This window comes from Meles meles, chromosome 6 (genome assembly GCF_922984935.1).
Source record: "Meles meles chromosome 6, mMelMel3.1 paternal haplotype, whole genome shotgun sequence".
Lineage (NCBI taxonomy): Eukaryota > Metazoa > Chordata > Mammalia > Carnivora > Mustelidae > Meles > Meles meles.
In genome coordinates, this window is record NC_060071.1 from 56,577,296 (window position 1) to 56,590,156 (window position 12,861).

A 12,861-nucleotide genomic window follows, 5' to 3' on the forward strand; every position below is an offset into this window, starting at 1 on the left:
AAGTAACATGTTGTGAATCACTTCTCTTTCATTAAGGTCAAATAAAAAAAGAATTTAACACCTTCAACATCACTAGGGGTGGCATGTATGTATTATATACTCCCGGTATGATTAAATTAAAAAGCCACTTCATCTTTATAGCACTCTTTACAAAAAACAAAAAATCCCAGTCTAATTCTGAGGGAAAATTTCAGACAAACCCAAACTGAGGGACATTCATAAAATGCCTGATCAATATCCCCAAAAGTTGTCATAGCCATTATAAACAAGGTCAGACTGAGTCACCCTCAAACCAGACTATGCTAAGGAATCATAACAAAATGCTGTGTGCTTTCCTACATTGAACCCGGAAAAGAAAAGGACATTAAAGGAAACACTGGTGAAATCTGAATACAGTCTAGCACTGAGTTAACAGGAATGTACCAGTGTTGATCTCTCAGTGTGTGGATCACAGAAATGTAAGATGAAAGATGATAACTTTAGAAGAAGCAGTTGAAACTGAAGCTGGTAAGGGCTGTATAGGGACTCCCTGGAACACCTTTGCAACTTCTTGGTAGCCCTGAAACTGTCCAAAATGAAAGCTCTATTTAAACAAAATAAGAAATCAGAAAAGAAATGTAAAAATAGGGCCAAATAGATTTATTAAGTGAAAATCATTCATCAACATGAACATGAAGCTCTGCTATATGACAAACAGACATTCAAGAGAAAAGGTGAATAATATAGCGGTACCCATCAGTGACAAGCTTAACAGCCCAATGGAGACATGATACTTAGCCACTGAGGAAACAAGATCTAAAGTGACAGAATGCAGCAAAGGACCAGGAGCCTGGCAACCTGGACTCTGGATTTAAATCTTCCATATAGTCCCTTTAGGATCTTGAGCTAATTAACTAATTTTCCAGTACCTGAAGTTTTTAAAATAGGGAGACACTATGAGAAGATTTACCTTAAAATTAAAAACCCATGAGAACCTCCCTAATTTAATTTTAATAATTTTCTAAGTAACTGTGTGTGCTCTATGAACTATTATCTTTCAGATCTAAGCTATCCTTCATACTCTGCCAGGATGCAGGAGCTAAGGCTCTACAAACTCATTTCTTTTTGGCCAACTCTGTCATTAGGGGGCACTAAAAGGAGACTACAAGGTGGAAGAGGAAGGAGGGACTTCCTTGCTCCTTCCTGTTTGTTGCCTGTGGGCTTCCTTTCTGCTCACCATGCCTGTGAGCATCACCCAACCACACTGTTCACCTCAACAACCTTGGTTTCTTTCCCAGGCAACAGCTGCAATCCAACCTTAGAAGAGCCCATCTTCTCAGAAACACCTGTGTTACCAGCAGTATCCTTGCCTCAGGGTGGTGTCCCTGCCCTTCTCTAAACTCAGAGACCCTAGCACCAAGCAAGCAGCAGCCCTTCCTCAGATATGTGAGTTTCAACTCCATGGGTCCTTCCTCCAAGATTTTAATAGCTTTTTACTTTTAAGTTTTAGTAATTCTGACTTCTTCCCTTCATTTTCTATCCCAAGGACTGAGGGCTGCTTCCTACAAATGCTATGTCTGTGATACTTCACCATTCATCCACTTTCAAAAACTAGTTAAAAGCTTTTACTTAGCTAACTACTCTTTACACTAAAATTTTCCTTTCAAATTAACTGCTATGATTAATTTGTCTCCTTACTGGACCCTGGAAAAGCCAAATTAGCAATGGAACAATGAGGGGAGCTAACAGATAATCAGCTGCAAAAATAGAAAACAAATCAGCTATATAGTAAGACAAATCAGATGAAGGAAAAATTTAATATTTATCTTTAAAGTAAGAGAGTCTACTGACATGGGGAAAATAGAAAATGAATGGTGAGCCACATATTGCCTTTCAAAGGGGATTGTTTCACATTTATAATAATTCTGTTTGGCACCATATCGAGGTAAGACCACTGGTGAGATAAGAAAACCATGACCATGGTGCCTGGTGGCTCAGTCAGTGTGTGACTTCCCCTCAGGTCATGATCTTGGGGTTCTGAATCCAGCCCTGCTTCCAGCTCCCCCCTCAGGGTGGAGTCTGCTTCTGCCTCTCCCTCTGTCCTTCTCCCTGCTTGTGTTCTCTCTCTCTCGCTCGCTCACTCTCTCTCATAAACAAACAGATGCAAGAAAACCATGACCTGTAAGTCTCTTACAGAAGCAGAGTCCAGAGAATGACATCACCATGCAATCCTCTGCATGTTTAAGAGACTTTACTCTAATTCACAAACTGAGAACATAGTCTCCTCATTCCATCTTCATCTCCTTATTCCTAAAAGTGTAGATGACTGGATTCAGAAAGGGAATAAGAACTGCATCAACGATGGCAAAGAACTTATCCAGATGTGATGTGGGAAATGGCCCACATAGAAGAAAATTAATAGCCCAAAGAACAAAACAATGACAGTGACATGAGCTGCCATAGTGGAGAGGGCCTTGGACATACTCCCCAAAGATTTTTTCTGAACAGTCACCAAAATAAAGGTGTAAGAGATGATTGGAATTTAAAAAGAAGGCCACAGAAATAAAGCCACTATTGGCAATAACCATGAATCCCAATGTGTTTGTCTCTGTGTAATCAAGTCTGATAAACTGACAAAGGTCCAAAAAAAAGCTGTCTAATTCATTAGGCCCACAGAAAGGCAAGTCCACAACAAAAGCCAGTTGAGTCACTGAATGAATAAGGCCAATGATCCAGGGTGTGACCAGAAATAAAATGCACCTCCGTGGGGTCATGACGGTCAGGTAGTGGAGGGGCTTCCATATGGCAACATATCTGTCAAAGGCCATGGCGATGAGCAGCACCATCTCACTGCCCCCAACTGTGTGGATAAAGAAGATCTGAACTACACAGCCCCTAAAAGAGATGGTTTTGCACTCTCTCAAAAGATCATAAATCATCTTGGGAGCTGTGGAAGAGCAAAATATCAAGTCGATGATGGATAGGTTGGCCAGCAGGAAGTACATGGGGGACTGTAAACGAGGGTCAGAGGTCACAGTTAGCACAATGAGGAGGTTTCCCATCAGGCTGGCCACATAGAATAGACACAGGAAAAGAGGAAGAGAAGGAGCTGGATCTCCGGTGAGGTGGAGAGTCCCAGGAACACAAACTCCAACACTACTGAGTGGTTGCCTTCATCCATGGTCTCTGTCAGCAGTGACACCTCTCATGCCACCTGAAAGAGGACAGTAAGGAGAAGCTGCTGTAGGAAAAAGGCACAGAACTTAATCTTGAGTGATTCAGCCGAAGGGCCACCCAATGCCGGACAATTCTCACGAGCTTTCTGCCCAAATCAATACTGATTTGGGCAGAAAGCTCGTGAGAATTGGCCGGAAAATGTCCGGCAAACTCCCTTCATCTGCCACATGTCTGCAGGGCCGCTCCCTGGGCCTGGCCCCGGATCCCAAGTTGTCGTGGCTCAAACCCTGCCAGAAAGACCTCGGTGGGTCAGGAGCAGCCTAGGCCAATGCCTCCTGCTGCTCAGCCTCCAGGGGTACCCTCCGTGGTGATGGCAGAAGGGGCCTTCTCTGCCCTTCAGCCTGGGCCCTACGCCTCGCCTGGTTTTTCAGTCTTCCTTTCCCGGGGTTCTGTGCCTCAAGCCCTCCAACTGGGGAACCTCATCCCACACCAGGAGTCCACCTGCCACCCAGGCGGAAACGCTACCTTTCAGAGATGTAGAAAACCCTCAGAGCGAGAGAAACCTCTGTGCCCCCACTGAGGCCATCCACAACTTTTGGCGCCACAGCAGGCCAAAAAGTTGGAGGCTGATGCCCAGCCACCACCCCTCCCTCAAGTCTCCTCCAGGACAGCTTCCCTGTGCAGGGGCCCATGGGCAGGCCATGTGGTCTTGGCGCATTTTCTGGATGGCCACGACATGCCCCGAGCGAGAAAGCACTCTAGGCCACGGGGATCAGGGCAGTCCAAAGACCGCCCAACACTGGCCAATTCTCATGAGCTTTCTGCCCACATCAATACCGATATGGGCAGAAAGCGCCTGAGAAGTGGCTGGAGCACCCCTGATGAATTCGCATCATGCATCCTGGCCCAGGATCCCAAGTTCTCGAGGCTTGAACCCTGCCAGAAAGCCCTCCAGAAGTCAGGTGCAGGAGAGGCCGATGCCTCCTGCTCATCACCCTCTGTGGTCCCCTCCCTGGCCCTGTCAGATAGAGTCTGCCATGCCCCTAGGCCCGGGCACTAAGCCTCTCCTGCTTTTTCAGTCTTCCGTTTCCAGGGTCCTACCCCTCCTGCCCTCCAATTGGGGAACCCTGAATCCCACGCCATGAGTCTACCTGCCACCCCAGTGGAAATGGTGCCTTTCAGAGCTATGGAAAAACCTCAGAGCGAGAGAAACCCGTCATGCCCCCAAAGAGGCCAGCCCTAACCTTTGGCACCCCAGCAGCCTGAAAAATCAGAGGCAGATGCCCAGCCACAACCCCTCCCTCAACTCTGCTCTGGGAAAACTCCCCTCCGCCAAGGAACCATGGTGGGCTGCATCAACTCGGCACATTTTCCAGGTGGCCATGACATGCCCCAAGTGAGAAAGGGCCCTAGGCCTTGGGGGATGGGGCAGTCCACAGGGCCACCCAGCCACAGCCAATTCTTACAAGCTTTCTGCCCAAACTGATACCGAATTGGGCAGAAAGCTCATGAGAATTGGCCGTAAAACCCCTGGTGAACTCGCTTTGTGCGCTGCACATCTGCAGGGTCGCCCCTGGGCCTGGCTGGGGATCCTGAGTTGTCGCGGCTCAAACCCTACCAGAAAGCCCTCTATGAGTCAGGCACAGGTGAGGCCATAGCCTCCTGCTTCTCAGCCTCCAGGGGTCCCCACCCTGGCACTGGCAGATGGGCCTGCCATGCCCCTAGCCTGGGCCCTAATCCTCGCCTGTTTATTCAGTCTTCCCTTTCCAAGGTCCTGTCCTTCAGGCCCTCTTATTGGCGAAGCCTGAGTCCCATGCCATGAGTCCACCTGCCACCCAGGTGGAAATGGTGCCTTTCAGAGCTGGGAAAAGCCTCAGAGCAAGAGAAACTTTCATGCCCCTACTGAGGCCATCCCCAACATTTGGCGCCACAGCGGCCTGAAAAGACAGAGGCAGACACCCAACCACAACCCCTCCCTCAACTCTGCTCTGGGAAAATTCCCCTGCGCCGGGCCCCCTGGGTGGGCCACATCGTCTTGGCATGTTTTCTGGATGGCCACGACACGCCCTGAGCAAGAAATTGCTCTAGGCCACGGGGGACAGGGCCATCCGCAGGGTCGCCCAATGCCAGCCAATTCTCACGAGCTTTCTGCCCTAGTCGAAAGCTCATGAGAATTGGCCAAAAACCCTTGTGAATTCGCTTCATATGCCGTATGTCTACAGTGCCGCCCCCTGGGCTTGGTCTGGGATCCCGAGTTGTCGCAGCTGGAACCCTGCCATAAAGCCCGCCATGAGCCAGGTACAGGCGAGGCCATTGCCTCCTGCTGCTCAGCCTCCAGGGGTACCCTCCTTGGCGCTGGCAGATGGGGCGTGCCATGCCCCTCGGCCCGGGCCCTAACCCTCCCCTGGTTTTTCATTCTTCCTTTTTCCGGAGTCCTGTCCCTCGAGCCCTCCACCTGGGAAACCCTGAGTCCCACACCATGAGTCCACCTGCCACCCAGGTGTAAATGGTGCCTTTTGGAGCTGCAGAAAAGCTTCAGAGCGAGAGAAACCTCCGTGACCCCACTGAGGCCGTCCCCAACCTTTGGCGCCATAGCGGGCTGAAACGTTGGAGGCTTATGCCCGGCCACAACCCCTCACTTAACTCTGCTCCAGGAAATCTCCCCTGGGCAGGGCCCCTTGGTTGGCATCTTCATCTTGGCCCGTTGTCTGGATGGCCCAGATATGCACTGAGCAAGAAATTGCTATAGCCTACGGGAGAGAGGGCAGTCCAAATCACTGCCCAATGCCAGCCAGTTCTCATGATATTGATTTGGGCAGAAAGCTGGTGAGCATTGGTGGGAAATCCCCTGGAGAATTCACTTCCTGCAGCACATATTTGCACTGACACTGCCTTTATCTAGAGTCAGGTCCTTAGTGGTCTGGGCAGGAACTCTGCAAGAAAGCGCTCTATGAGCCAGGTGACATGAGTCCATTGCCTCCTGCTACTGAGCCCCTGGGTGACTGCCTTGGTCTCAGCAGATCTGGCCTGCCATGCCCCTAGGCTCTAAATAAACCTTAGTTTCAGTTTTCAGGCTTCCATTCCAAGGCTCCTGGCCCCAACACCCTGTGGATAATGGAGGTCCGAGTTACACCCTACAACTCCACATGCCTGACTCTTTTTTTTTTTTTTTAAGATTTTATTTATTTATTTGACAGAGAGAGAGATCACAAGTAGGCAGAAAGGCAGGCAGAGAGAGAGGAGGAAGCAGGCTCCCTGCAGAGCAGAGAGCCCGACGCAGGGCTCGATCCCAGGACCCCGAGATCATGACCCGAGCCAAAGGCAGCGGCTTAATCCACTGAGCCACCCAGGTGCCCCGCACAACTCCACATGCCATGTGGTAGGAATTCATGCCATTTGGAGCTGTGTTGAGCCCTCAAAGGGGGTGAAACCTGCATGCACCCATAAAGCTATCCTGACCATCACAGCCCCCCTGGCCAGAAAGCCATATACTTGTGACAGCAGAAATATGCCCCCAATTCAGCCTTGCAGGCAGCCCACCTCAGATCCAGCAAATATTGCCTGCAATGACCCAAGGCCCTAACCCTAACCCTACTTTGGGTTTTCAGGCTTCCATTCCGAGGGTCCTGGCCCCCAGGCCCCAAGATTAAGGACCCCTGAGTGAACCCCAGCATCTGCCCTCTACACAGATGGAAACCATGCCCTTTGGAGCTGCACTGAACTCTCAGAGGAGGAGAAACCTGCATGTCCCCCTAAAGCCATCTATACCATCAGTGGCCAGATGGATGCCCTAAACTCAGCCTCAATGGGAGCCAACTTCAATGCTGTCAAATTGGGCCTTCCATTTCCCTAGGCCCTAACCCTAACCCTAGGTGGGGTGTACAGGCTTCCATACCCTGAGGCCTGGCCCACTAACTCACCAGATTGGGGATGCCTGAGACTCACCCTGGCATGCCCTGACCTCCTAGGGCAAAGTGGTGCCATCGGGAGCTGCGCAGATTCCTCAGAGCGGGGAAACCTGAATGCCCTCTCCAGGCCATCCCCAGCATCTTTAACCCCCCTGGACTCAAACCTGGAATCCGACCCCCCTCAACTCAGGTGCCTGGTGCCTGCCCTCAACTTAGCCCACCAGGAAGCCTGCTTTAGCACCGGCAAATCGGGCCTGCCATGCCCCTAGGCCCTTACCATAACCTTAGTTTCAGTTTTCAGGCTTCCATCCAAAGAGACCTGGTCCCCCAGATTAAGGACTACTGAGCAACACCACAGGACTCCACCCACCATGTGGGAGGACATCTTGTGGTTTGGCGCTACACTAAACCCTTAGACAGGGAAAAACATGCAAGCCCCCCTAAAGCCATCCCCACCATGAGAGGCCCCCATGGCCATAAAACCAGATTCTGCTATGCCTCTGGAAGCATGCCCTGGACTCAGTCCTGAGGGGAGTCCACATCAGCGCCAGCACATTGGGCCTACCATGCCCTTAGGCCCTAACACTAACCCTAAGGGGGGTATATAGGCTTCCATGCCCAGAGGCCTGTTCCCCAAGCCTGCTGATGGGCACCTCTGAGACTCATGCTGGCATAGATTAAGAGCGCCTCAGTGACACCCCAGGACTGTGCTCCACACACATGAAGAAACCGTGCCCTTTGGAGCTCTGCAGAATCCTCAGACTTGGAGAAACCTGCATGCCATTCTGAGGACACCCCCAGCTTCTGTAGCCTCCCTAGACACAAACTCAGAGTCTGACGTGCCGTCTGATGCCCACTCTGATGTCAGCCCACTGGGGAGCCTGCCTCAGCACCAGCAGATCAAGCCTGCTGATGATGTCTGGAGGCCCTTACCATAATTCCAGTTTCTGTTTTCAGGCTTCCATCCCAAGAGGCCTGGTCCCAACTCCCCAGATTAAGGACCCCTCTGCAAGAACCCAAGAATCCAACTACCATGCAGGGGGCAAACTGCGTGGTTTGGAGCTCTGCAGTGCCCTCAGAGAGGAAGAAACCTGCACACCATTCTAAACCACCCCTACCATCAGTGGTCCCCCTGCCAGAAACCCCAATTCTGCTGCACTGCAGGATGTATTCCCTCAACTCAACCCCAAGGGGAGCCCGCATCAGCACCGGCAGATTAGAGCTGCCATACCCAAGGCCATAACCCTAAACCTAAGTTGCATTTGCAGGCTTCCTTCTACAGGGGCCTGTCCCACAAGCCCTCTGGGTTGGGAACCCTGGAGTCACACCGTAGGAGTCTGCCTGCCACCCAGCAGGAGACCAGTCTGTTTAGAGCTGCATGGAACCCTCAGAGCCGGAGAAACCTGCATGTCCCCATGAGTACTCCCCCACATTCTGCAGCCCCCTGGAGCCTGATGCGCCGCCTGACCCCCATCCTCAACTCAGCTCCTCAGGGAACCCACCTCTGCACCAGCAGTTCGGACCTGCCATGCCCATAGCTCAGCTCTCCTCAGGGACCCCTGTCAGCTCTAGGCAGACATGGAATTCCCCTGCCTGCCACAAAGCTCTGGGATCCCCTCTTCTTCTTCTCACTTTACACCAGCCCAAGGCTTTCATGAGAAATGGGGAAGGCTACCTCCTGAATGCTTAATACCTCCTTTCCTCTTCTGCCATATTTCTCTTCACTTCCCTTTGTACCTGGGAAAACTGGAAGGAACATATCCATGGAATATTGACATGCTCTGACATCTGAATCTTTCCTGGAAGCTTTCTGAGGGCTCCTTATGCAAACAGAAACTAGTGTATCCTACCACACTGTGTTTGAAAATGATCATCGACAGAACAGGAGAGAGAAAATCACTCCATTTGTACCTCACACTTCATGAAGTAGAACATGGCCTTCTTTCCTTCCTTGACTTCCATTCCAATTTGTTTCCATGCAGTGTTCATTCCTTTGATCCAGGGGTAGGATTTTGTGATTCCTCACCTGCATAGAACACCTAGAGCTCATGACAACAAGTCCCCTCCCTAATAGCCGTCACCCATTTAACCCTTCCCCTCCACACTCCTGCCCTCTAGCAACCCTTGGTTTGTGCTCTAAGTTTAAGTCTGTTTCCTAATTGACCTACCTTTCTCCCCTCACTATGTTCATTTGCTTTCTTTCTGAAGTTCCATAGAAGTCAAATTATAGGTTATTGCTTTTCTTACTGATTTTGCTTAGATAAAGTCACTCTAGATCCATCAACGTCCTTGCAAATGGTAAGATTTCGTTATTTCTGAACCTGGCTCCTATTCCATTAAGAAGATGTGGGAGATTTTATATATATATAATATATATATATATATATTATATATATATACATATATATAATATATATATATATATAAAACACTTATCAGTGAATGGACATTGGGACTCCCTCCATTGTTTTGCTATGGTTGATAATGCTGGTGTCAATATCATGGAGCTTGTACCCCATTCAATGTGCATTTTTATGCCCTTTAGTGAAATACCTAGGAATGCAACTGCTGGATCCTAGGGTTGTTCAGTTCCTAGCTTTTGGAGGAACCACCATGCTCTTTTTCAGAGTGGCTGCAACAACCCACATGCCCACCAACAGTGCAGAGGGTTCCACTGGAAGAAGAACATTCCCTGCCAGCAGTTTCCGAAGGAGGAAACAGAAAACATGGGGGATGACATGACTCAGACAGCATCCGGGAAACAGCCCCAGAAATTCATACCAGCGTTCCTGACGCCATGCGCTGGGAAGCCATCAGAATGCCTCTATCCAGGGGAATCCCCAAAGACTCTCCTTCTGACTTCACCACCCATGAAACTGCAGAGAAAGGATGACATGGCCAACTCTCTAGATGGTCCACTGAGTATAACTAGAAAGTCAAGCTTCCCTTTTCAATCATCCAAGGTTCCTTGGAATCCTTTTGAATGTTCCTTCTGCCCTCATTGGAACTCTTCGGATAAAAAAGACGAATCCTTTAAGATACATCACCTTGAACAAAGGAGAAGCCATCACCCAAGACTCTATCTGACCACAAATAGCCACCTCACTCTAGATGCTGGCCATTCCACCACAGCCTAGAATACATGGAATCAACACTGTTAGATGAAGGAATGCATTCTAGGTTCCAAACAAACACCGAATCCATCTCATCTTCCCTTTCAAATCCAAGGGGTTGCTTAGGAAAGAGATGTTCCAAATACCTTTGTAAGCCAGAAATAAACAGAGAAAATGAGATCCCCTGCCAGGTGCTCCCTGCAGGGAAACTCAGGAACTCTAGCACCCACTCACCATTGCTGACAGCTGTGTTAGTGTGACTTTTGGGCTCCCTGGAGACTAGAGAAAACCCAGGATGTTTGGGGTGAAAAAGAAGTTTGACCTCCCATGCTGGCATGGATGTGGCATTGTGCCCCACAGGCCTGCTGTTTTCTCTGAATGCTGACATCCTGGGACAAGCTGCATGACTGACTCAGATGCTGATTTCCAAACTTCAGGTCTCTTGGAGCCAGAGTGAAGAAGGGTTGTCAGGTGGGCATAAGCAAGCACCTCCCACCTAAAGCCTGCACACCTGCTCTGATTCCTGGGAGAAGGAGAGACACATGCTTGTTTCTTAAATGATCATTCACTTGTTTCTTTAATGATCATTCACTTCCTTCTAAAGCCAGCCAATGCCCTTGTCCTTTTTGGAGAAGCAAATAGACTCTTCCAAACAAACACTCAACTTCTTGGTTCCAAAGGCACCGTGTGTCAGGTTTGGTTCCCCCTGGCTCCAGCCCCCACTGGGACGACCCTCCTGAACCATCCTGACACCACATTCTCATCCAACCTGGGGCAACGGGGCGCAGTGCTGAGTGGGAGCCTGGTTCCAGCGGTTGTTACCAACACTTTTGAGCCTGGGGAAACAGAGTCTTCAGCTCAACACTCTGTCCTATAAAAACAAGCTACAGTGCCTCACGTTTCAGGGTCTCTCACCCAGCACCTCCCACTGCCCTGAGAGCCAGCAGGGTGCACTGACCTCTTCTGGTGTTTCCCCAGCAGCTCACCACTGCCTCCAGTGGCGTGAATTGGCACTGCCCTGTGTTCCACAGATTCCTAATGCAGCTCACAAACCCTCCCCAGGTCTAAAGCCACACTGGCACTGTCCCTCCAGATTGGGGACCTCTGGGCCACACCCCACAAGTCCACATGCCACCCAGGAGGAAACCGTGCCATTTGAAGTAATGCAGAACCCTAGGAATGGAACAACCCTTATGCCTCCCCCAACCTCAATGGCCCCCAGTCACAAACTCACAGTCTAATGTGCTTCCTGACCCCTGTGCTCAACTCAGTCCCCAGGGTTCTTGCCTCAAGGCCGGCAGATCAGGCCTGGATACTTCTAAGCCCTAACCCAAACCCTAGTTGGTGTTTTCAGGCTTCCATGCCCAGAGACCTGGCCAACAAGCCTTCCAGATTGGGAACCCCTTGGTAGCACCTAAGAACTCCGCCTGACATCCAGGAAGAACCCTTTGGTTCAGAGCTGCCCAGAATACTCAGACCTCCAGAGACGCGCATACATTCCTGAGACCGCCCTCACCAGACCGTCTGAATGACAAAGAAACCTAGAGCCCTATGTGCTGCTTGAAACCCATTCTCTATTCAGCCAATCAGAGAACCTGCCTCAGTACCTGTGGATTCGGTCTGCCATGCCCCTAGGCCCTAACCTTAACCCTATGTTTGCTTTCAAGGTTTCTGTCCTCAGAAAACTGGCCCCCAAGCCCTCTAGATTGGGGACACCTGAGCCTCACCCCAGGACTCTGGCTGCCACCAAGGAGGAAACCATGCCCATCGGGGCTACACAAAACACTTAGAGCAAGAGAAACATGCACGCTCCTCGAGACCCACACCAACCATCAGCGGCCCCGGGTAATAAAGCCAGATTCTGCCTCAGTGCTGGACAAATGCCCTCAACTCAGCCATGAGGGGAGCCCATCTTCAGCTCCAACAGATCAGGCCTGCAATGACCCTAGGCGCTGTACCTAACCCTGAGTTGCGTTTTCAGATGTCTTTCCCCAGGGCCCTGTCCCTCGAGCCCTCCAATTGTTGTGCCCTGAGTCACACGCTATGAGTCCACCTGCCACCCAGGAGGAAACAGTGCCTTTCAGAGCTACAGAAAAGCCTCAGAGTGAGAGAGACCTCCATGCCCTCACTGAGACCAACCCCAACCTTCCGTGCCACAGAGGCCCGAAAAGTCAGAGGCTGATGCCAGGCAACCAGCCCTCCCTCAGCTCTGCTCTGGGAAAGCTCCCCTGCACCGTGACCCCCCCGGGGTAGGGTCATCTCGGCGCATTTTCTGGATGGCCACAACTTGCACCAAGCAAGAAATTGCTCTAGGCCACAGGGGACAATGCGGTCCAAAGGGCCGTCCAACGCCGGCCAATTCTCACCAGCATTCTGCCCAAGTGATATCGATTTGGGCAGAAAGCTGGTGAGAATTGGCCGGAAAATGTCCAGCGAACTCCCGTCGTGCACCACATGTCTGCAGAGCCGTCCTGGGCCTGGCCCGGGATCCTGAGTTGTCATGGCTTGAACCCTGCCAGAAAACCATCTGTGAGTCAGGTGCAGGTGAGGCCAATGCCTCCTGCTACTCAGCCTCCGGGGGCCGCCTCCCTGGCTCTGGCAGATGGGGCCTGCCATGCTCCTAGGCCCAGGCCCTAACCCTCGCCTGCTTTTTCAGTCTTCCTTTTCCAGGGTCCTGTCCCTCG

At 50.8% G+C, this 12,861-nt stretch overlaps 1 pseudogene; it reads right to left on the reverse strand.

Moving 5' to 3' along the window:
* Positions 1–2,220: 2,220 nt before the first annotated feature.
* On the reverse strand, positions 2,221–3,160 carry LOC123944587 (annotated as a pseudogene).
* Positions 3,161–12,861: the final 9,701 nt, after the last annotated feature.